Source organism: Rhipicephalus microplus, chromosome 2 (genome assembly GCF_043290135.1).
Source record: "Rhipicephalus microplus isolate Deutch F79 chromosome 2, USDA_Rmic, whole genome shotgun sequence".
NCBI lineage: Eukaryota > Metazoa > Arthropoda > Arachnida > Ixodida > Ixodidae > Rhipicephalus > Rhipicephalus microplus.
Window position 1 is genome coordinate 30,380,217 of NC_134701.1, and position 22,284 is coordinate 30,402,500.

The 22,284-nt window shown below is 46.4% G+C and overlaps 1 protein-coding gene and 1 long non-coding RNA gene across 4 annotated transcripts in view; both read left to right on the top strand.

Moving 5' to 3' along the window:
• Sh (Potassium voltage-gated channel protein Shaker) overlaps window positions 1-22,284 on the top strand; it is a 535,670-nt gene that overhangs the window by 451,479 nt on the left and 61,907 nt on the right. The gene's annotated exons all lie outside the window — the stretch shown is intronic.
• Window positions 39-8,884, top strand: LOC142796199 (uncharacterized). Its single transcript, XR_012893618.1, has 2 exons — window positions 39-191; window positions 8,811-8,884. It is a non-coding gene; the product is annotated as an uncharacterized LOC142796199 (long non-coding RNA).

Genomic DNA, 22,284 nt, shown 5'->3' on the forward strand with positions numbered 1-22,284 from the left:
TCCAACTGCGCCCTATCAGTTACCCTCACGTGCGACACCTTTTTCACCTGACGCCGCACATCGGCCAGTGGCTCATCTCGTTTCTTCTCTGCATAGAGAGGATTTCCATCAAATGGACCAAGCCTCTCGATGTCCACAATAGCACATTCCGCCGCAAATTTGAGACTTTTCAACTCCCCCTGCTCTACAAGGTAAGCGGACTTAATCGTTTGCGGCTCCCTTGTTCGGCCGTCCTATTTCTCCACTGTGCGCTGCACGGCGTTAGCGCTAAGGCTAAAATTTCGAGGCACATGATCTGGCTCCCTCCTCGGTGAATACTGCTCCTGTCTAAGCTCCCGCTTTACACAGTTCACCCGCGCATCACCCTCCTTTAGACAATTCAGTCGCTTTTGCCGTTGGTGACGGAGACATTTGTAATCCTTCGGTGTAAGCGAAACGGATACACTGGAAGCCAACTGATCAGTAACCACGCATCGCAATTTCACCGGCTGAGCAACACTTCCTGGTGAGACTGGGAGTCTGAGAGGTACCCACACTAGGCGCGCGGTCACACCCTGCCCAAAAGCGTCGGTTAGCTCTATTGTGCCGCTACTCTGACCCAAAATATCAGCGGACACTTTATTCTCGCGTACTACTGTCACATCCGCACCTGAGTCAACGCGTGCGAAAGTTGGCTTGTTTCCCACGAGGATCTCAATCTGCGGATCCCTCATCAGCGAGTTTTTCATAATCGCAGATTGTCGCAATGGTGCGGTACGGCTTACCCATAGTCGCTTCTTCTGGGATGCCACGCTTAAAACTTCGGCTGTATTAGCAGCAGTCTCACGGGAAAATTTGCTATTTCTCTGAAAGTGACCCTGTTTTCCGCAGCCAAAACACGATCCTGATTTGGGGTTGCAATTTGTTCTAGCAAAGGGTTTCGATTGCGGCCCGTAATTGAAATTTCCTGTTTCTGCACAGCGGTAACTGCACTGCCTGCTGCTGTCGAAGCTTTCTTCAAAATTCGTGGCTAACTCCGCAACATCCTTGGCCTTCAACCAGCCCTTAACTTCCTGCTGAATGACCAGTGAGCGGAGATTACTTGGCAATAACTGCTTTAGCCTGTCCGCTGTAAGCAACTCCTGAAGACCTTCAAATGTATCCAGCTCTCTACTTCTCACGTAGTACGCAAACATAGTCTCTAGGCGCGCCGTCACTTGGCTCCAAGACTCGCGTGCCTCTCTTTTGATTTCAACGGACATTCGCCGGTACTCGCTCGGAGTCATCCTCAGCTCCTTCAGCACCCTCGACATTATATCTAAATACGGCATTACCCCAGCTTCTGCCTGATTGGCAACGAACGTACGCATCTTATCGGTTAAGAATGGCAACAGAATCGTGCCCTGAATTTCCTCAGGAATGCTCAGCGCCGCAAAAAGAGCGTCCACGTTCTTGAACCAAGCCAGAATTATCGGCTCACTACAGGGCATAGGCACTAGGACTGCTTTCACCTCTTTCGCGTACCATGCGATACTAGCATGCCGGTTCCGGTTTTCTGACTCCTCTGACAAGACACGCGATGACTTCACTTTCTCAAGCTCAAGCTTGAGCTTTAACGATTTTATCTCGAGCTGCAACTCGCGGGTGCGATCCAATTCATTTCCACTGTCACCTTCCATCACATTTCTCTCTGAATCCGCCATCTCTCAGAGTGTGCCTGAACGCAAGTGCATCCAGTTAAAAAAAAAGGGGGGCCCCGAGACAGCACAAAGCAGGCCTCACCTTGCAGTGATGCGTCGCCCGATGAACTTGATAGTCGAAACTGCGTCCGTCTTGTCACCAGCGCTATGTGCGATGACCACTTCCAATGCAGCAGGTCTCCGCTCGATCACGCCTGTCGCTGACTCACATTGACTGTCTCTGCTGCTCTGCTCCTGAAGCAGCACCCTGTAGTGCCTCTCCGGTAAGTCCGTCACTCAACGACGACCTTTGGCTCTGCTCTCCTTCACTGACGCGCAGCCGAACTCCAGGCTCCAATGTTGACCAGCAGGCTCGTACCGAATGTCAATGCTGCTTCTCGCAGCGCAACAGCAGGTCCCGAAGCGGTGAGCGTCTTCTAAGCTTCGCGGACTTCAGCGCCTTCCTCGCTGCGGGCTCTCCACTCCACGTCGACTGCGCCAGTTAATTTTCTCCTCCCCGACTAGCTTCAACACTAGCTAAGGAGGGATGTTTAAGGTTCGGAATGGGTCCCCTCAATGACTCGAGTGCATGGTGGCAGCGCGAAGGAAGAGCCGTAGTCCGGTGAAGAGACGCTTTATTGCAGCCTCAGGCGACTGCCCGAGTCCAAGCCCGAACCTCCGCTCTCATTTCAAATTCAAACATCCTCTTTTCAACCCTTGGTCGAACAAAGAGTCTTTACAAAAACAATCATATGTTGGGACTCGCATCATCACAACCAATCACAGAAACACTTTCATAAAAGGCACTACATTTGTAAAAACCTCGTCACCAAATGAAACACGCAAAGGGATAGGTTTTCCGCACGTGACACTCTCTCCCATGCCAGGCCGTGCTGCCCAACATTACTAGTGCTGCCTCCATCGGCCGACTTCCGTCGGCAGCCGTTCTCACGCTCGAGCCCCGTCAGTTCTTTCATTAATTGTTGCTTCCTAGAAGCCTCCTTAAGAGCGGTGGGTACACCGTTGGGCTCCATGCGCTTACCAGGTGTACATACGACAGCGAGGCGCCCCGACATCCTAACAACAGCGGGGGAGAATATGGTCGTTTACCTGCCACCACTATGTCTCGGTCAGCCAAGTGGTCGCGTCCCCATGTCAGTCTCAATGACACGCGTGCCTGCCAACAATGGCTTAAACTCAGACGGTGGTGCCTGGCCTGCCTCTGGCTAGACGCTTTTCCGAGTAAGCTTTCCCATTCTAATCCCAACGGGGGCGACCTTGAATGCTCCGCTTGTGAGCCGTGAGAACGAAGAAGTCTCTTTTCTTTCTTGCGCTCGGGTCTTCCGCGTTCACCTTCGCGGAACCGATCAGCTTCCTTAGTTGACGCGTCGGGAACTGGCTACGCGCTCTACATCAGCCACATTAATTGCGCTGCAACGACATGCTGGTAATTGGTGCGTCATACTAACTGAAGAGATTTGGCTTGCGAAGGCTACGCGGAGAAGCGGCAAGGGTGGCGAGCTCGCCTCCTCTCACCCTCTTTTCGCGTCCTTCAAAAAAAATAAAATATCCCCTTCAGGCGCGAATTAAATCTGGCAACGTGAAATTTTTTTGTTCATAATTTCAATATTTAAGCCTTTTAAGGTAAGAAACTCGAAACAAATGCAAAATATGTTTATTGGTTCAATTTTTGCTCAGCGTCCACATTTGTGGACATTGCGCCTCAAAGCAGTAATATTAGTAAAAAGCGACAAAGAAGAAAACACGCTTTCCATTTAAATTCAAAATAACTTATTTCAAAGTAATGTTGAGAGAAGTTACCAGAAAAAGTCTGTTTATAGTGAAAGAGGTAGAAGCAGTCATTCTGCGATGTCAGGCAAAGAAAAATGTCACACTTCCTGCAGCGGACGCGGCTCTTGGATGAGCATCCATCCCTCCTGCAGCGTTGTGCGTTGGGTATGTTCATTTGCTGTGACCAGTAACGGATGCCGTCATAGCGAAGAGTGCTCACTGGCAGGGGTGACACATTGGGTGCCTTCCTTTTCATCACCTGGGGGTTCTCACTGCTTGGTCGCCCACGGTTTTTCTGGGGCTTGTTGACGCTCAGCTGATGATGATGATGATGATGATCCTTGATAGTCTGGCGCACACCCACAAAGGGGGATCAGCCAAGAACCGGGCGGCAAGATCTTAACTAAAAGGCTAATGGTTTTTCAAACAAAATATAATTTTGTGTTCTCTTCATTCTCTTCCTCCTTTTCGTCGTCCGAAATGTCTCCATCGGAAACATCTCCATTGGCTATTTTTTAAGGACGTCTTCTACTGTTTCACCGTCGACTTTTTGTCGTCTCGATGCATAATCTTGAACTCCTGGTGACAAAAATTATTAACGTAAACATCATTTGATGCTGCCGGAAGTGAAACACAGAGAAATAGCAGCCTTTCAACAAAGGAGGCACTGAAGCGCAGTGTCCACGTTCGTGGACGCGAAATTTAGCTGAACCTTTCTGTCATTACAAATGATTTCCTATTGCCAAAATATTGTTAAAAGGCATGCGGGATATCTTAGTTATTACTGACAAATGCAAAATTTCACGCCAGCTAAAAAGGTACGAAGTAAACGTTAAAAACATCAGAGCCACTTACGCGTCCCGCCATAGAAAGTGGAGGCGTCCATTTTGACTTTTGTTTACGATGTTATTTTGAACCAGGTGCAAGAGATGGCACCACGCGTCCTTGCAGCAAGATGCAGAGGTCGCAGGAGCATTGTTTGCGCGCGAGATTCAAGACCTATTTTCGAAACACCTAGGTGTGAACTTGGCGTCCACAAATGTGGACGTTGCGCCTAAAGGGGATATTTCTCAGCTCGTAATGAATCGATTAAAAAACTATTTGTGGCAAAATGTTCTTTATCGGACACCCAACAACTTCCACGGTTTGACTGAAATTTGGTATGGGGCCTGGTGACAGGCCCTCTAAACATCCATATCAGCTCGTGGACACTAGACAAGATTTATTGAATGTAATTTCTTTTGACAGATGTGTAAACGTGATACAATAGAGCACTAGTATCACACGCTTTTCTGAAACGATATAACCTTTATTTATCACAAATTATGATCATTCACTTGTTAAAAGCGCTGTTCTGACTTATCGAAATGGATATCACAATCCAGTATGCATACTACAGAATAAGAACCCCTAGGAAAAAAAACAATTACCTATTTCAGGACACCGATGATCATACCATGGTATCTTTCCATACAGAGCTGCTGCAATTAGGTTGGGAGGATATATTCAAGAAAAATGATGTCAATAGAGCATACAATAGCATCGTTACAGGTGTCAGCTCTCACTACAGGTATCTTCCCATCAAAAAATTAGCAGCATATCCATGGAGTGAATAATGGAGAGTGGGGTGAAGCATTCGTCCATTCATTCGGTATTGATTCCGTCCGTCCATGCGTCCGTCTGTGTGACCGTCCATGTGTCCATCCGCCCGTCCGTGCGTGCGTCTGTTCGTGCGTCCGTACCTGCGTTCGTCCATGCATCCGCCCCTGCATCTGTTCATGCGTCCATCCATGCATCGGTCTGTGTGTCCGTTCGTCCATCTATTCAACACTCCAAGTACCACCATCTCGCATTTTTTCATCACATATTCCCCATATAGAAGCACCGTCATCCAGCGGACATTCCAAAAACTAAGCGAGAAGTGGCACACGCACACTTTCTTACGGCTTGCGCTTCGGGTCTACTTCCCATCTTTAACCACCTCGAATTCATGGTATATACTAGTTCACTGTATTCATGGCACTGCGTCCCAACGCTCGCTAAACCTTTCTAAAACAAAGGAGGTTACGCCTAGCGAGTATAACGTAGCAACCTTTTCCTGTCAGATAGTGCTCAATCTACATGCCAATTGCTGCTAATGGGAAATGAGAGACAGGAGAATTCGGCTTTTACTTTCTTACGGCTTGCGCTTCGTATCTACTTCCCACCTTTAACCACCTCGAGTTCATGGTAAATACTAGTTCATAGTATTCATGGCACTGTGGCTCAACGCTAGCTAAACCTTTCTAAAACTAAGGACGTTACACCAAGCGAGTATGACGAAGCAACCCTTTCTTGTCAGATAGTGCTCAATGTTCATGCCAATGGCTGCTAATGGGGGTCGCAGTCTCCGCGTTAAGTAAAAGCCGAATGCTCCTTTCTCTCATTCTCCCTTAGCAGCCATTGGCATGTACATTGAACACTATCTTTTATTGTTCAACAACGCACGGGAGAAATTTCGCACCGACACCACCTCGGAGGTCAAAGTGTTATACTTGTTACATACTACAACGGTTACGAGGGACGAACAGCTGTCGCTATAAAAAGCGTCGCCCCTAAAACACTTCGCGTATACCAATCTTGGCATTCCTTGATGTGAATGGGCGGCGAAGGTAAATAACACGCCCAAACATGCTAATCATGACGAGCGTGTCATGTCAAACATGACTAAATTCTACGCTCACATTGAGCTAGTGGTCATTTTGCTAGCCTCACATATACCAAATTTGACGTTACGTGACTTGAATGAATGATAAAAGTATATGACTGGTGCAGACATGACAATAATCAAATGTGCATCATGTAACAACATGACAACATACTACGCTCATTATGTGCTCACGGTCTTTTTGCTAGCTTTATATATACCAATTTTTTTGCGTGATGTGAATGGGCGGCGAAGGTAAACGACACGTCCAAACATGATAATCATGACATGCGTGTCATGTCAAACATGACTAAATGCTACGCTCGCAGTAAGCTGGTGGTCATTTTTCTAGCTTCACATATACCAAATTTGACGTTACGTGGCTTGAATGGATGATAAAAGTATATGACCGGTGCAAACATGACAATAATGACATGTGCGTCATGTAACAACATGACAACATACTACGCTTATAATGCGCTCGCGGCCTTTTTGCTAGCTTTAGATACACCAATTTTGTATTGCGTGATGTGGATGGACGGCGAAGATAAATGACACTTCCAAACATGATAATCATGGCATGCATGTCAAGTCCAACATGACTAATTGCTACACTCATAGTGTGCTGGTGGTTCTTTTGATAGCTTTACATGTATACCAAATTTGATGTTACGTGACTTGAATGGATGACAAAAGTATATGACTGGTGCAGACATCATAGCAATAACATGCGTGTCATGATTATCATGACACGCATATATGACAACATACCGCGCTCATGATGCGCTCTCAGCCGTTTTGCTAGCTTCACATGTACCAATTTTCGTATTGCGTGATGTGAATAGACCGCGAAGGTAAATGGCACATCCAAACATGATAATCATGATATGCGTGCCACTTGCTCGATTGTCCGAAACACGACACACACCGAAGGCGACTAGAATAAGAACTGCATAGGTTAGATCCTGAGCGACCATTCGGATTGAATAAAATACTAGGTCCATGGCCATCCAAAACGAACGGCAAAGCAGTGAAGGTGCTGCAACAGTTCTTCGAAGAAATGAAGATTTGTGACAAATGCTGAGCGGACAAAAGTATAAAGTGAGCGTGTCGTCTACGTGTTTGTTCTGCCCATATAACAGAACTTTTGCTCTCACCCATGTAGGACTATATATATGTATACACGCTATTGTTTTTTTTCATATTTTTATTTGTACCAAATAAGTTGAAAGGGGTAGCCATCGCCAAGTAACGGTAACGAAACACCATCGTTTATTTTCTATTTCAATAAAAAAAATGCGTGCCATGTAAATTGTACATGACTACGTGCTACGCTCATTGCGCGCTCGCGGCCGTTCCGCTAGATCCACAAACGCCAAATTTCGTATCACGAGATGGGAATAGACGGCGAAACTTAATGACGCGTCCAAACATGATAATCATGACATGGAAGTCATGTATGGCATAGTTTACGCCCAGCTCGTAACGTTCTGCAGATTTTAAAGTTACATATCAACCTTCCTCATTCGTGCTTCACATATCATCAATTCCCACTGTACGTGGGATCTGCCAAATGTGTCTGTACCAACCGCAAAACAAGTACATAATAAATAGAGTGAAATAAATATACACTACTAGAAAAAAGAAAAAGTGCACCAATTGCTTGAAACAGTCCTAAGCAAAGAAGTAACACAACACAACTGAACTCATGATATGACGTTATATAGCATGGTGTCAATAATGTTGGCTAAGGAAACAGATGCATCAATTTTTCAGTCAGGAATGCCATGTTCTGGAAAAGCATATGTAGGCAATGTATTCCATTCGTTAATGGTTTGTAGAATGAAGCAGTGTTTTAAAACGTTAGTACGTGCGAAGTATGGTGTCAGATCATGATTGTGATTATGTCTGGTTTGCCCGGAAGAAGACGGAAACAGGTACTTATGAGGGTCGATAATAAACTGGTGATTTAGAAGCAGGAAAAGAAACTTGAGTCTGGCGATAGCTCTACGCTGTTTCAAAAGTGGAATGTTGTTTGTAGTCATAAGTGATGAAAGTGAATCAAGATTGTGATAGGCATTATAAATGAATCTTACGCCCTTTTCTGGACCTTTTCTAGTTTATAGTGTCTATTTAAAAATATTGTCACGGGCTAAGTAGATGCCTGAGGTATTCCCCGTAACAATATATGTCCCAGGCCACGCACGCGTACTCATGACGGGGTCGCATAAATACACTGTATGCTAGAAGATGAACTTGTGATGGCGCGTTTTTTAGTTTGTGTTTTAGAAACCATAGTTTTCTAGAGGCCGAGGAACAGCCGTCGTCAGTATGGTTCCTCCACGACAGTCGATTGGTAATCTTTAGTCCTAAGTATTTGAATTGTTCACTTCGATCAAGGGATTATTATTTAAAGTCTACGTCGACGTAAAAGGACTACTTTCATTTCAAATTCGCACAAAGACTCATTTACTATTGTTTAACTTCATCGACCAAGTATTGCACCAATCGAAGAGAGAATTTAGGTCATTCTGCAAGCACTCTTGGTCCCTTTCACTTTTAATTGGCTATTAAAGAATGCAATCATCTGCAAAAAGCTTTAGGCTTATGGCAGAGGTATCAACTGATGAAATGATATCATTTACCCATCTCGCCGCGAATATGTTTCCTTCCAGACAATCTCTCTCGCTCTCTGCTCTCTTGGCGAAGCAAGACGGTGCCACCATCTGTGAATGCTCCAGAGCAGTAATGCGGGCGAGAGCAGTTCTGCCTCGCGTGCTCTCACTTCAAGGTCCTGTCTGTGAGCGCGCGCCGCCGCTGCCCTGCGCGCCCGCCTTTCGGCATTTTTATTCATACGAGCACACACCGATGGCAGCGAGAATCGGCAACTACAAACCTGTATCGATATGGTTTTGATTATAAAACCATTGCTTTAGGAAACACCTGGCGTCTTTCGTTAAGCAGCTGGCGTCTTCTTTTTGTTTTGCTTTAGAAACATCTGGCGTCCTTTCATTTTGTTTTTAGAAAACATCTGGCGTCTTTCGTTTGTTTATTTCATCAATCAACGGCGTTTTGAACAATATTGTTTCATTGTCTATTCACGCACAGGAGAAATCTCACCAGGCACTACCTTGGAGGTAAACAATGGCTGCTACTGGGAATGAAAGACAGCAGAAGTCGGCTTTTAACACTTCTACTTCTATTAACGTTTCCTACTGGAACATGTCATTGGCTGCTAATGGGGAATGAGAGACAGAAGAATTCGGCTTTTAGTTAACGCGCTCGCTGCGAATTTTTTTATTATTCAACAACGCACAGGAGCAATCTCCCACCGGCACTACCTTGAAGGCCAAATCATAAAACTGGTTACACACTATGACTACGACTACGACTACGAGGGACGAACGGGTGCTGCTATAAGTAGCTTCGCCCCTAAAAAAACGAGCATACCCACCACTTCGACGCATCACACATTCAGTCTGACGCGTTACCGCTATACCAAACATGGAAGTTGAGGGCTTACTTTTCTTTTTATGGTATCTGTAATGCCGGCACCCAGTGTTCCCATTTTCACGTTTACAAACGCAGATTGAACCCTCTTCTTGCCCGCTATAACCTATCAGAACATAGTTATTTGTTATGTGCTGCCTAGTGCACAGAACGTCTACACGGTGTGTTTTGCCGCATGACATATGACAGTAATCACAGGTGTGTTGTGGCAATCGGACTGACTCGTTGGATGGTTAGTTTTACCTGTGATCAAAACATGGTGCATCTGAACTGTACACTGAACATTTTAGTTTTCGTCACCCGTATCAACATATCTGTCAATGTTTACGTTCCATGTATATTGATTGATATGTGGGGTTTAACGTCCCAAAACCACCATATGATTGTGAGTGACGCCGTAGCGGATGGTTCCGGAAATACCTTTCATGTATATGAGGCAGCGGTTCACTCTATAGCAGAACCAACCGCTAAGGTTACCGACGTACTCCACGTGCTGAGGTTGCTATGAAGATTGGGGGCATTCAATCATGAAGAATCTAATGCACGTTCAAACGTACTTTCGATCATAACTGACTCGAGAAGTTGTATATGCATCTTTGACTGCACAACTAAGAAGCTAAAACCGCCATGATTGGTCGTTATAGCGGCTACCTGCTACCGCTGAGGTGCGGCTTTAAGCGGACGAGCTCATATGGAAAAACTCACTGTTAAAGAAAGCATTTTTTATTATCAGGTTTATCTTAATAATGTCACATTGCGCTGTAAATGTTAAGTTCTTTCCGTCGAGACATAAACACTACGTTCGCGACACTTGATCACAAACTTCAGAGACAGTGCACGCGTGCTTGTTTCACAGATTTAGCGCGCCTGTCGCCTAACTATATCTCACACTGTAGATGAGTGGAAGACACAGAATCAAAGTATTCGATAAATTTTGCGCACTGCAACCTTAGATAAATTATCAAACTCTATACAAAATCACCCAGCACGCATACTTTTTTTGTCGTTGTTCTTGTTTTCTAATGTGTCACGCCTCTTTTCCCCGTGCGCTGGCAGGCAATGCACTCCGTGGCCAGTCAGTGCCTGTGGATGCGATGTAAGACGCTAGGCCTCACTGTGCAGTATTCCCAGTGCCTTTTGGTGCACTGGGTGACACTGCCCACGTTGTACGGTGTGTCCCAGTTCTTCCCGTGGTGCTCTGTAGTGTACTACAAGGGTACACTACTAAAGGGTTTCCACCATTGCCACCCAGTGTTCTGAGAGACAGCGGAAGGCACTAAAAATGCAGCTTTTTTTCTATATGGAAGTGTTGAAGTGTTTTCAGTGCAACCCGGTGTTCTGGAAGGAAGTGGGAGGCTCTGTAAACGCAGTTTTATATGTGTAGCATTTCTTCGCGTACTGCAGGCACTTTTAGAATCTATCTATCTATCTATCTATCTATCTATCTATCTATCTATCTATCTATCTATCTATCTATCTATCTATCTATCTATCTATCTATGTGTCTGTCTGTCTCTCTGTCTGTCTGTCTGTCTGTCTGTCTGTCTGTCTGTCTGTCTGTCTGTCTGTCTGTCTGTCTGTCTGTCTGTCTGTGTGTTTGTCTGTCTGTCCGTTCGTCCGTCCACGTACGTCTCAGTGTTTCCGAGGTCATACCTGCAGGTGGGTATATGCATGGTTGCGGGTATTTGGCCCCAGTGACTGAGAGAAAAAGAGAAACGACTTTAATCAAAACGGCATGCTTCAGAGGAATCATATCATCTCCCCTAGATGGCGCCTAGCTCCGCCATGGTGGTCTTGTGACTAAGGTACTCGGCTGCTCACCCGCAGGTTGCGGGATAGGATTCCGGCTGCGCCGGCTGCATTTCCGATGAAGGCGAGAATGCTGTAGGCTCGTGTGCTCAGATTTGGCCGTGCACGTTAAAGAACCTCAGGTGGTCGAAATTTCCGGAGCCCTCCACTATGGCGTTTCTGATAATGATATGGTTGTTTTGGGACATTAAACCCCACGTATCAATCAATAATATAGATGGAACCTATGAGTACTTGAGCACAAAGCCGAGTGCACGCATTCAGCCACCCAGCGCAGTGTTGCACCTGTCAGCTCCCCGAGCCCTGACGTGAAACTGCCGAATCTGCATGCCGCCCACCCACGTGCACAGCGCATCGCAACCCACACCAACCGTGTCGAACACTGAGCAGTGCGCAATCGCGGCGATGCGGTCTGCAGACGACAGGCACGGCGACTCCGGTGCAACAGCTGGTCCGGCGTCTGCTCGTCTCTCATCGATCCTCGTCGCCGCAACCGCCCTGGCCGATCATGAGAGGACTTCTCAACCCAAGGGCCCATCGCCATCCTGTGCTAATGAATTTGGTGGTGCGCGGCATCACGGAGGTGGATTTTTCAGAGCTAGTAACAGACGCTTTTGCTTCAGTCCTCCCTGCGAGCCTGTGCACGCCGGCACTCTCGGAGGCCACCGTACGGCTTTCTGCCGCCTACAACGACTAACGCGGCCGCTTCACAGCAACTCTACGCGCCTGTGCGAATCGAGTTCACTCAGCACGAACTTGCTCGTGTCCTCAACCACAGACGTCGCCACAGCAGGACCGAACGGCATAACACACATCATGCTGCGGAACCTCACTAGAGTTGCTGTATATGCTACCTGATACAGTACAGTCGAAACCCGCAATAACGAAATCGCTGGGGAAACCGAAAAATTTTGTTTTCGCGAGAATTTCGTTGCCGCGAGTATGAGACATAAAAACAGTGACACGGCCAGCGGAACGAAAATTCATTGCCAGAAGTCGGTCAACTTGCTTTGCCGATCCTTGTCATGCACAAACTTCAAAGCTCTAAACCTCGCTGATGACTAGCGCCATTTTTTGCTCGCCTCCTTTGCTAGCGCCATCTTTTGACCTCATCAGAACCGAGAGCGATTTATTATCAACTTCAGCGGGACCAAGCAAGTTGAAAACGATGCCTTTGAGCGAGTGCTATGTGAATGTTCATGGTGAGCAGCTGCCTTTCTATGACACTAACAGTGAGGTGACGGCGCGAATTATATGCATGTTGCTGGTAAAACGCTCATTTGCTGCGGCTTTCGTGTCTTCTCGTGGCTGTCGGCAAACTACCACCATGCTTTCGCGCGCATTTGTATATAGCATTCGGATTTCTATTGCTTCAGTGCCAAGTGTGCCTCGCTGCTTTCACTGTATTAGGAGGTCGGAGTGAAGAGACTAAACTAAAGTCTGGCCTGTTCAGTCCCTGGCACCATTTTAATGCGGTGTGTTCAGTTTCATAAGAGTTTCACTTTTGCCGACGTTTTCATCGGATGTTAACACGATCATATGGTAAGTACACTGACGCCGTTATTTTTGCTTCTTCTTTGAAAGTATATTCACGCGCACACAAAAAAAGTATTTTATGTGCACTTCTACCATGCATGTTTCTTGCAGCGCATGTTTTATTTCGGATATTATACACGTTTTATCACGCAGCGTGTTCACTGATTCGAATGTCAAGTATAGGTTGTTTTGACAGTTCGCTTAGTCGTCGTCATATCACACAATACCTACTAGGATCCCGCATGTTTTTTGTTACGCCGAGATTTTCTTCTGATAACCACGTCAACTTTTGCGATACCATCTATAATTATGTATCTGCCTTGCTTCTTTTTCCTATTCGTTTTCATAGCGGCAGATGTATATTGCCTGTGCTTGGGCGCCCGCAAGGACATAATATTTTACGCGCCAAAATCACCATATCATTAGAAGGGAGGCGCGCCGTGGTTTGAGACTCAGATTGATTCCGGCCACCTTAGGGTTTTTTTTTTTTAACGTGCCCCTAAATCTATTTGAAATATATATGGCGCGACAACAACGGACACAAGTTGCACACACACCGATCATCACTCCTTTTTTCATTGAGCGTCATATCACCGCACGCTTGAAATATGCAACACCAACAGGCCCCGTCTATCATTCGCGTACCAAAATCCAAGCGCACTGTTACTGCGTTTCGCTCTCGTGAAAATGTAGCTGGCGTATGCGGAAATCGAACCCATGACTTCGATCCTAGCATCACAACACTTCATCATGCTAACTTATTGGTGGGTGTTGCTTGCAAGACCTGTACGTACAAACGCTCAGCGCGAACCCGCAGCACAAATCTGTTTACACTGAGCGGCGACGAGAAGTCTACAGCCACCAGCTGAATAAAATACTTGCAGGGCTCACAGTGCGGTATTTTAAATGTATTGAGCTAGCAAGCTTCGCCGCTTTCACGCTACCAATGGTTGTCTCGGTAAGCCATAGCCCAAATCGCGAAATGTACAGCGGTTGTTTGTTTGCTGTTGTTTTTAGTTTACAAACACGCTTTTTTATTATGAGTGAGGCCATCGCGTTTCTTTCAGTTAATTAATAGTTTGTAGTACTGCGCACGACAAAAGGTTTCAAAGTAACGAGACCGCGGAGTATCGGCGAACACTTGACGCCTTTGCTTCTCGCTCTGCTTGCGTTGGGAACGGCAGTTTTCAGGTCTTCATCCAGTTCAAACTTTTGTAGCAGCTCACAATGCAGCAGTAGTGCATGCCAAAAACGAAGGAGTGCTGCCCATGGCGTGCACATGAACTGCTGCCCATGGCGTGCAAATCCTCTAAATAACATTTCCTTTCTCGAACACTCCCAGATATGCTTGCAAATAATGTACGTAAATTTCGGCGCTTAATTAACCCTTTACCAGATAACAGCATAGTTCTAGTAGATAATTTTGACAATCCAGTTCCTACTGACATGTGCGTCGATCTTCTTAATGACACATTTAAAAACAACTTTTCTCGAGTTGATAACGTCATCTAACCCCATGTGCAAAACTTCAATTATGTTGCCATGGCACCAATTTCCATTGATGATTCCGGTATCGCTAAACTCATAGATAACTTGCCCATTCACTCATCCCCTGGCCATGACAATATTGGTACCAAATTTCTGAAAAGCACCGTTACTTACAGTTCAGTGATACTAACAAAAATCTTTCAACAGTCGTTAGATACATCAACCATTCCTACACAACGGAAAATCGGGAGGGTGGTCCCAATCTTTAAGTCTGGTAATAAACACTCTCCGAAAAATTATAGCCCTATTTCGATGACAAGCACTTCCTGTAAATTATTAGAACATGTCATTTTCACCAACCTTATTAACTTCCTTGAATCGAATTATTTTTTACACCAGCACAACATGGTTTTCGCAAACATTTTTCATGCGAAACACAGCCTATATATTTCACTCACAAACTGCATCAGATTTTAGAGCGTTCTTCATGTGCTGATTGCATTTTTTTAGACTTCACTAAGGCTTTCGATAAAGTCTGTCACCAACTACAACTCTTCAAACTGAGCCTATAAAATATCGAAAATAGTTTACTCAAGTGGATTGAGTGTTTCTTGTTTAACCGTGTTCAATACGTTACTGCTAACAATCACAGTTCGTCATCTGCTGCGGTCCACTCAGGTGTACCGCAAGGGTCAGTTTTTGGTCCAATTTTGTTTCTTATTTATATTAATGACCTCACGTCTTCACTTTCTTCTAACATTCATCTTTTTGCAGATGACTGCGTCATTTTTCTTGACATAATCAGTAATAATGACAGTTTAAGCCTCCAATCTGATATTAATACAGTAGCAGCTTGGTGCAGCACATGGCGAACGGACTTAAACATCACTAAATGTAAGGTAATGCGCGTAACTAGATCTGCTAACACCCCACCAAAATACTACTTAAGTGACGTCCCGCTTGATACAGTCTCCTCGTATAAATACCTGGGCATTCTTATCACATCCAAGGAGGTTATACTAAATCTGCTGGAGTGGCGGTCCCGCATACCCGCCCATGTATCGAAGTGAAGCCGCGGCGGCCATATTGCTCAGGGCAGATGGGGCGGTGCCTGTTTTGAAGCGCCGTGATGCTTGCCGTGCGTTTCGTTATTGCTACAAAAGCACCTGTTTAATATTTTTAGTAGGCGAACGAACGTGGAAAAGACTTTAATGCACATCTGCTTTAATTTTTCTTGGACACTTGGCGCTTCAAGCGTGTAAAAAAAAAAGAACACGCCAGACCTGCAAGGAACGCGCAAAACAGTCACAGCGAAAGCTGGGAGAGTGGCCTTTCAGAGCCTTCTCTAAAAACTCTTTGGGATGCTAAAAGGGCACTGCTGGGTACCCACAGTGCCATAAATAATCATAAATTTTCTGTAGTAGGCCAGCATTCACTATGCTATCCTTCGCCATTCTTTGGAGAATCGTACGCGGTATTCGCTACACACTTCTTTGAAGTTTAGTGCATCTTTTTATGCAGTGGCTGATGACGATGAAGAGAGAGAGAGAGAGAGAGATAAAGATACAAGGAAAAGCAGGGAGGTTAACCAGATGCACATCCGGTTTGCTACCGTGCACTGGGGAAGGGATAAAGGGGAGAAAAGAGGTTGCAGAAAGATGAGAAGGTACACACAATCACGAGCACACTCGGGGAGCACACACAGTTTACAGGCGGTCGCTCAGGTTTGTTGACTTAAGGTAAAGTAGCAGTGCTTTAGTTGCTTTCTGCGCAACTGAGGCAGATGCCCAAGGTCCTAGTATCTTCTGCACACAAAATGGTCCGGGGTCAAGTCGATTCAAAACCATCCGTAGCTGGCATCGCTGTGTGTCGTAGCAAGTGCAGCTGCACAGGGCGTGTTCGATGGTCTCTTCATCTCCGCAGTAGTCGCAGGAGTGTCTGCCATACCGATGCGAAAGGAGTACACCTTTGTGAATGCAACACCCAACCAAAAGCGGCATAACAGTGTCGCATCGGAGCGGGAAAGTTGTGATGGTAGCTTTAGCTTGAGCGAAGGATCCAGTTCATAAAATTGACACCTTTGGAAGCTGGTAGACGACCAGAACGTGCGTGTGAGATCTCGAGCCAGCAGGTAAAGTTGTCTTGCTGCATCATTCCTTGCTAGATGAATCGGGACTACACGGGTTTCTTCATGGGCTGAGCGGGCTGCATCATCGGCTAATTGATTTCCGGTAATACCGATATGTCCAGGCAGCCATTGATATATAATATCATGCCCTCGTGCTAGAGGTTCATGATGCCAATGTCTTATTTCTTGTACCAGTTGGTCATGGCTCCTCCTACGCATGGCAGACTGCAAACTCTAAAGTGCTGCCTTCGAATCACAGAATATGACCCATTTTCCTGGACGTTCTTGAACGAGATATTGTAAAGCAGCCCTTATAGCAGCAAGCTCTGATGCCGTAGATGTAGTCATATGCGACAACTTGATTGTCATTTCTGCAGCCGGAACTACAGCGGCACCTGATGAGCTGCTGGATGAGACGGACCCATCAGTGAATATCTGCGTTCGGTCTAAGTACAACTCATGTAATAATAGCAGTGTTGCTTGCTTCAATGCTACTCTGGAGTGACTGCTTTTTTTTGATTCCCGGAATTTCTAGACGTACTTGCGGCTGGTCGAGGCACCACAAAGGTCATGCCGTTCTCGCAGCTGGCGTATATCCTGATGGAATGCTGTTTAGGTGCTTGGCTATGACGTCTGAAAACGTAGCACGTGGTCTTCCGGAAGGTAGAAGGGCCAAGTGGTGGTCGGGGACACGGCTAGCATGTCGAATGTGCGCTCTGAGGCAATCCACAACTATATATGTCCTGACCGGATGGTCTTTGGAAAGCATGATTGTGGCATAAGTAGAAGCGCATCGGGGCAGTCCTAGGCAGATACGCAGTGCCTGACCCTGCAAACTCTCCAATGAATGAGTATTCATGAAGAAATATGCGTGAAGTGGTTATGCACCACAGTTAATAGGTGATCAAGAACAAGTTTTTTTAATGGATGAAAGCGTTGGACGACCAAGTCGTCACGAAATTCGCATTGTGTGACGCCTCGCTGTTCCTTGATGGTCTAAAATGCTTTATTACTCATATTAATGCGACTCGTTTCCAGACATTAAGCCTGCCTAAAACCAGTTTAGAAACAAGTTCCAAGCGCTGGCGCGGCTGAGTGGTAGAATGCTGGGTTGGCACGCAGTGGACCCGGGTTGGACTCTCATTGTGTCATTGATATTCTTAACTTACCGAGTTTTTTTTTGTTCGATACTAATTACGAGTGGCGGCGGCGGCGGACACGGCTCTACGCATGACCCGTGTTCTGATCTCGTAACACCTTTCACTATAAAAAGAAAAAAAAACGTACTCAGGGATATCACACACACACACACACACACACACACATATATATATATATATATATATATATATATATATATATATATATATATATATATATATATATCATACAAAAACATAGAGCCTGCAAAAAATTATTCTTAGCGTCATTGTGCCCCCGGACGCCAAAAGAAAATCTATGAATGCAGTCGCATAGTCGCTAAAATATGGAAGAATAAGCGAATGAGCGAAGCATGCATACTTAAACATCGAAAGCTGAGCCCAGTGTCCGCTTCACACGATTCGCGCAGCCAAATACCACCCAAGAGCCCAACATCGTCGCCTCAAAATGTGATCCCAGACATGTTCAGAAGCGTCTTGTTCAATTAGAGGCATGATACGCAACATTACTAGCACTAAATCAACACGAAAGCCACGCACGCTAAAATGCGCCCATCCGTTTTCTGCCCTGATCAATATGGCGGTGTTGGCTTCAGCCGCGGAGCCTCTCCGCCACTCCAGTAGCTTTAATATAACCTCCTTGATCACATCTAACTTATCTAGGGGCACCCCACATCGCATACATTACTAATAATGCTAATCGCATGTTAGGCTACATACTTTGTAACTTTTCAAAATCACCTTCTTGACTAAAGCTTCTGTTGTACAAAACAGTGATACGTTCCAAACTTGAATATGCTACATCAGTGTGCGATACTTACTACAAAAACCTTGTTACTTCACATGAGCGCGTACAGAATAACTCCGCCCGTTTCCTACTTTCTAACTACAATCGCATCGCCAGTATCAGTTCAATGAAACCCAGCCTAGGTCTTCCTTCCCTTGCATCCCGTCGGAAAATATCTCGTTTGAGTACATTTCACACATTATTCCATCATCCCACCCTACTTAACTAATTATTCCTCAATCCTCTGTACATTGTTGTGCCACAGACATGTTCCTCGTTCGGGAGCACGTCTCACAAGATCGAGCCCTGTTTCGACGAACTGTCTCCCCTCCCCCCTCCCAGCGCCGCCTTCTGTGCAGGAGAACCGTGCAGTTCCGGGGATAACGTCGTTTCCTCCGCCGAACCACTTTGCAGTTCCGGGTATGGCTACGTCTCCCCCTCCGGGCCCGAGAACTGGTCTGAGAGAATGGGCCAAAGACGCTATTTAAGGCCGAGCCGGCCCCATGTTAGAAGATTTTTTTCCCCAGCCGACGTTGTCGTGCTGGCCGGCTCTGTACAAGCTACAACCTGCTACAGTAAACGCTCTTTTTGTTGCTGTTTTCCAAACGGATTGCCTCCCTGTTTCACCTTCGGGCTGAGGCTTCATCTAAGTCCGCTCGACGGCTCGCCGCTCTTCGCCACCGCTACCATCGCGACAGAGCAAATTCATAACAGTGGTTGGCAGCTTCGGGATACGATATCCTACGTTTGGCACGCTGGATCAGACCCCCGTCCTCAACGTTTTGCTGCTCTGGGACCCGCTACCCCAATCTCAACGGTTGAAAAGTTGGATCGGATCTCCGAGCACGAGGACGACCGCCGTGATAGCGTTTGGCTACGCTGCGATACGCTACCCTGTTCTTATCATTCGGCAAGCTGGGACAAGCAACCCCGGATCTCAACATTGGCAAGTTGAACCGGATCCCGGAAGGCCTGATACTGTTCGACGGCAGCCACGAGTTGGACCATCGTCGGCTACTTTGGTTGGGTGAGTGCCCAACGTTTACTGTTCATTTCGCCAGACCTCTCTAGCACAGGCAGATGTTAGGAGAGTGTTTTGTTTTGTTTTGTTGGTTATAATTTATTATTCACCTACTTTAAACCACGAGATTAGTTTTAAAGTACGGTGAATATCAGTAGTAGAGCATCACGAGGGACGAGATCGCGATGGAGCAGTACCTGGTGCAGGACCTCCTTGAAATTTGTGGAGCCATGGGTATTTCTGCCGGGCCCGCTAAAACAAGGGAAGCGATTCTCGAGGTGATGCGGGCAGAGAATGTGACAGCCGAGGAAGCTGACGAGTTTTGGGAGCTCGATTGTGAGCAAAAGCAGAAGGCCGAGCAAAGCCGCGAAGAGCTCGAAGCTCAAAGGCACGAAAAATGGAAGGCCGAGGAAAGTCGCAAAAGGAGAGAGCATGCTCTCAAAATTCAAGCACTTAAGTGGGAGCGAGCGAAACAGCAGCTCCACAACTTTCAGACAGGCGAAAACATCGCGCATTTTCCGGAGGATTTTGAAGTTGTCTGCTTTAATGTTGTTGTTAGCGGCGACCTTTGGGTGGAGAAGCTCGCCACGTTGTTGCCGCGCAAGATCGCGCATGTATTGAATTGTTTGCCCTCCGAGGAAGCAGGAGATTTTAGTCACGCTAGATATGGTTTGATTAAATATTTTTTTGTTTCAAGTCCTGCTGGAAGTCAGAGCGATAGTAACAGCGCTGAAGCAGGTGATAAGGCGCTAAAGGTAGACGCCCGCCGAAAAGAGCAAGAGGACGAGGCGCGTCGTAAAGCGCTGGAGGACGACGCGCGCAGTAAGGCGATGGAGGCCCGTCACGCAGCGCTTTAGGATGAGGAAAGTCGCGAGGCATCTGACGTTGAGACCCGTCACAAGGTGCAAGACACCGAAGTGCGTCAGAGAGATCCGGGCACTGAGGAGCCTCACGAAGAGTTAGGGGCGGAGGCCCATCAGAAACCTCGAGACGCAGAGGCGCATCGTAAAGCGATAGAGATGAGGCCGCATGGGCGCGCACGCGATCAGGACGAATCGCGTCAAAGAGAGCATGAGGCCGACTTCGAAGGCCAGAGAATTAGGGCTATCCACGACAGCGATAGACCCCCACAGATCAAAAGCTCTCTAGGCGTGTTGGTTGGCTTTGGAGGGATCGGGAATACCGTTCTGTCGCAAGCAGAGACAGCTAGCAACGGGCCCGAAGAAAGGCTAGCTAACCAGTCTAGAGTTTTGGCAGTGCCTGTCAAAGGCAGCGCACTTGAAATTAGGTTTGTCGAAACAGCCCCCATTCCTAGCCATTCTGTCAAAAGGAAGCGTCGACAAAAGCGTAGCGCGGAAGAGACGAGAGGCATCAAACATGTTAAAGCAGCTGTTAAGTGCTGTGACGTCTTCGTTCGATACGCCAGGTTCAGGGCTAGGCGTAGGATCGCGAAAGGGCCCTGCAGGAAATGTTTGAAGCTCAGACCATCACTGAGATGGAGATTAGGCGGGAAGCACGTCAACAAAGACCAAAATTCAAGGAAATTGAAACGCCAAAATCACCGCCTGGTCTCATCCTTTTCTCTCCCTTGTAGATGCAAGCAAGTGGGGAAACGTTGCGAGCGCTTGAGCTGTAACACAAGCGGTTGTTCCCCACCGTGGCGAAAGGGTCACTGGTCGAACGGGCGGCGTAAACGATGCAGTGCAGATGCCCCTTTCTTCGAGTTCAGCGGCTGCGGGTCAAAAGTCGCTGCTACTGAGTACGGCGAACAGGTTGATTCGTCGTCCTTTTGTCGAGACCGCAACCCCCAGAAGCTGTGGAGTGCGCGACTCCCCAGAGTTCGTCTGAGAGGAGCCCCGTCTTGCCATTACTATGAATGGACAATGTAATCAGCTTTGAAAATTGTTTTCTAGTTTGTCGTAAGCCATTCAGTAAGAAATGTGTTTGAATTTTTGTGTTTTACTTTCCTTCTCATTGGAGAAGCAGGCATTGGTATGTTTGTTTCATTATTTTGTTTTCATATTTTTCGAAAGGTAACAGTTAGTGTGTTTTATTTTGCGTAGAACGTTGCGTAAAAGCCCATGATTAACATACCATCTGCGTTTGGCATTACGTGTTAGTGCGCACATCAGAGTAGGTTAACTTTGTTTGTATAACGCACGCAAGTTTCATTCTTTCGTTCTTATTTCATTCTTATTTCATAAATTTTACTCTTATTGTCTTACTTTTCAAGCGTGTTTTATCTTGTTTTGATCATATTGGCTGCGCGCATTGAAAAGAGAGCTTGTAGGAGGGCGAACTTTGTTAAGTTGATAATATGACGCTTGCAGGCGACGCCAATGTTCGTGGTTCAGGATTGCTCGGTGTACTAAATTGTAGTTTCGGTGCTAAATTGAACAATCCTCAGAAGCTTCGATCATCCAGATTCTGCCTAAATTACAATTGAAAATCGCTTGAAAACAACAAAATTCTGTTTGGTTTAGCGGTGTCATGCACTGACAATTAGCTAAAGGAGTGTCAGCACTGTGTATTCCTCCCGAGATTCGTTGCTCGTGATGCTAATTGTTAGCCCAGCGTAATCTCGAGGAAACATTTGGTTCCTGCTGGTCTGGCGATTTGATCAGCATTTGGAGGGTGCTTGCTTTGGCCGGAGTGGTTCGCCTTTGTATTCGACTCCGTCGTTCCAGTGAACCTCTGCAGGCCTATGGAA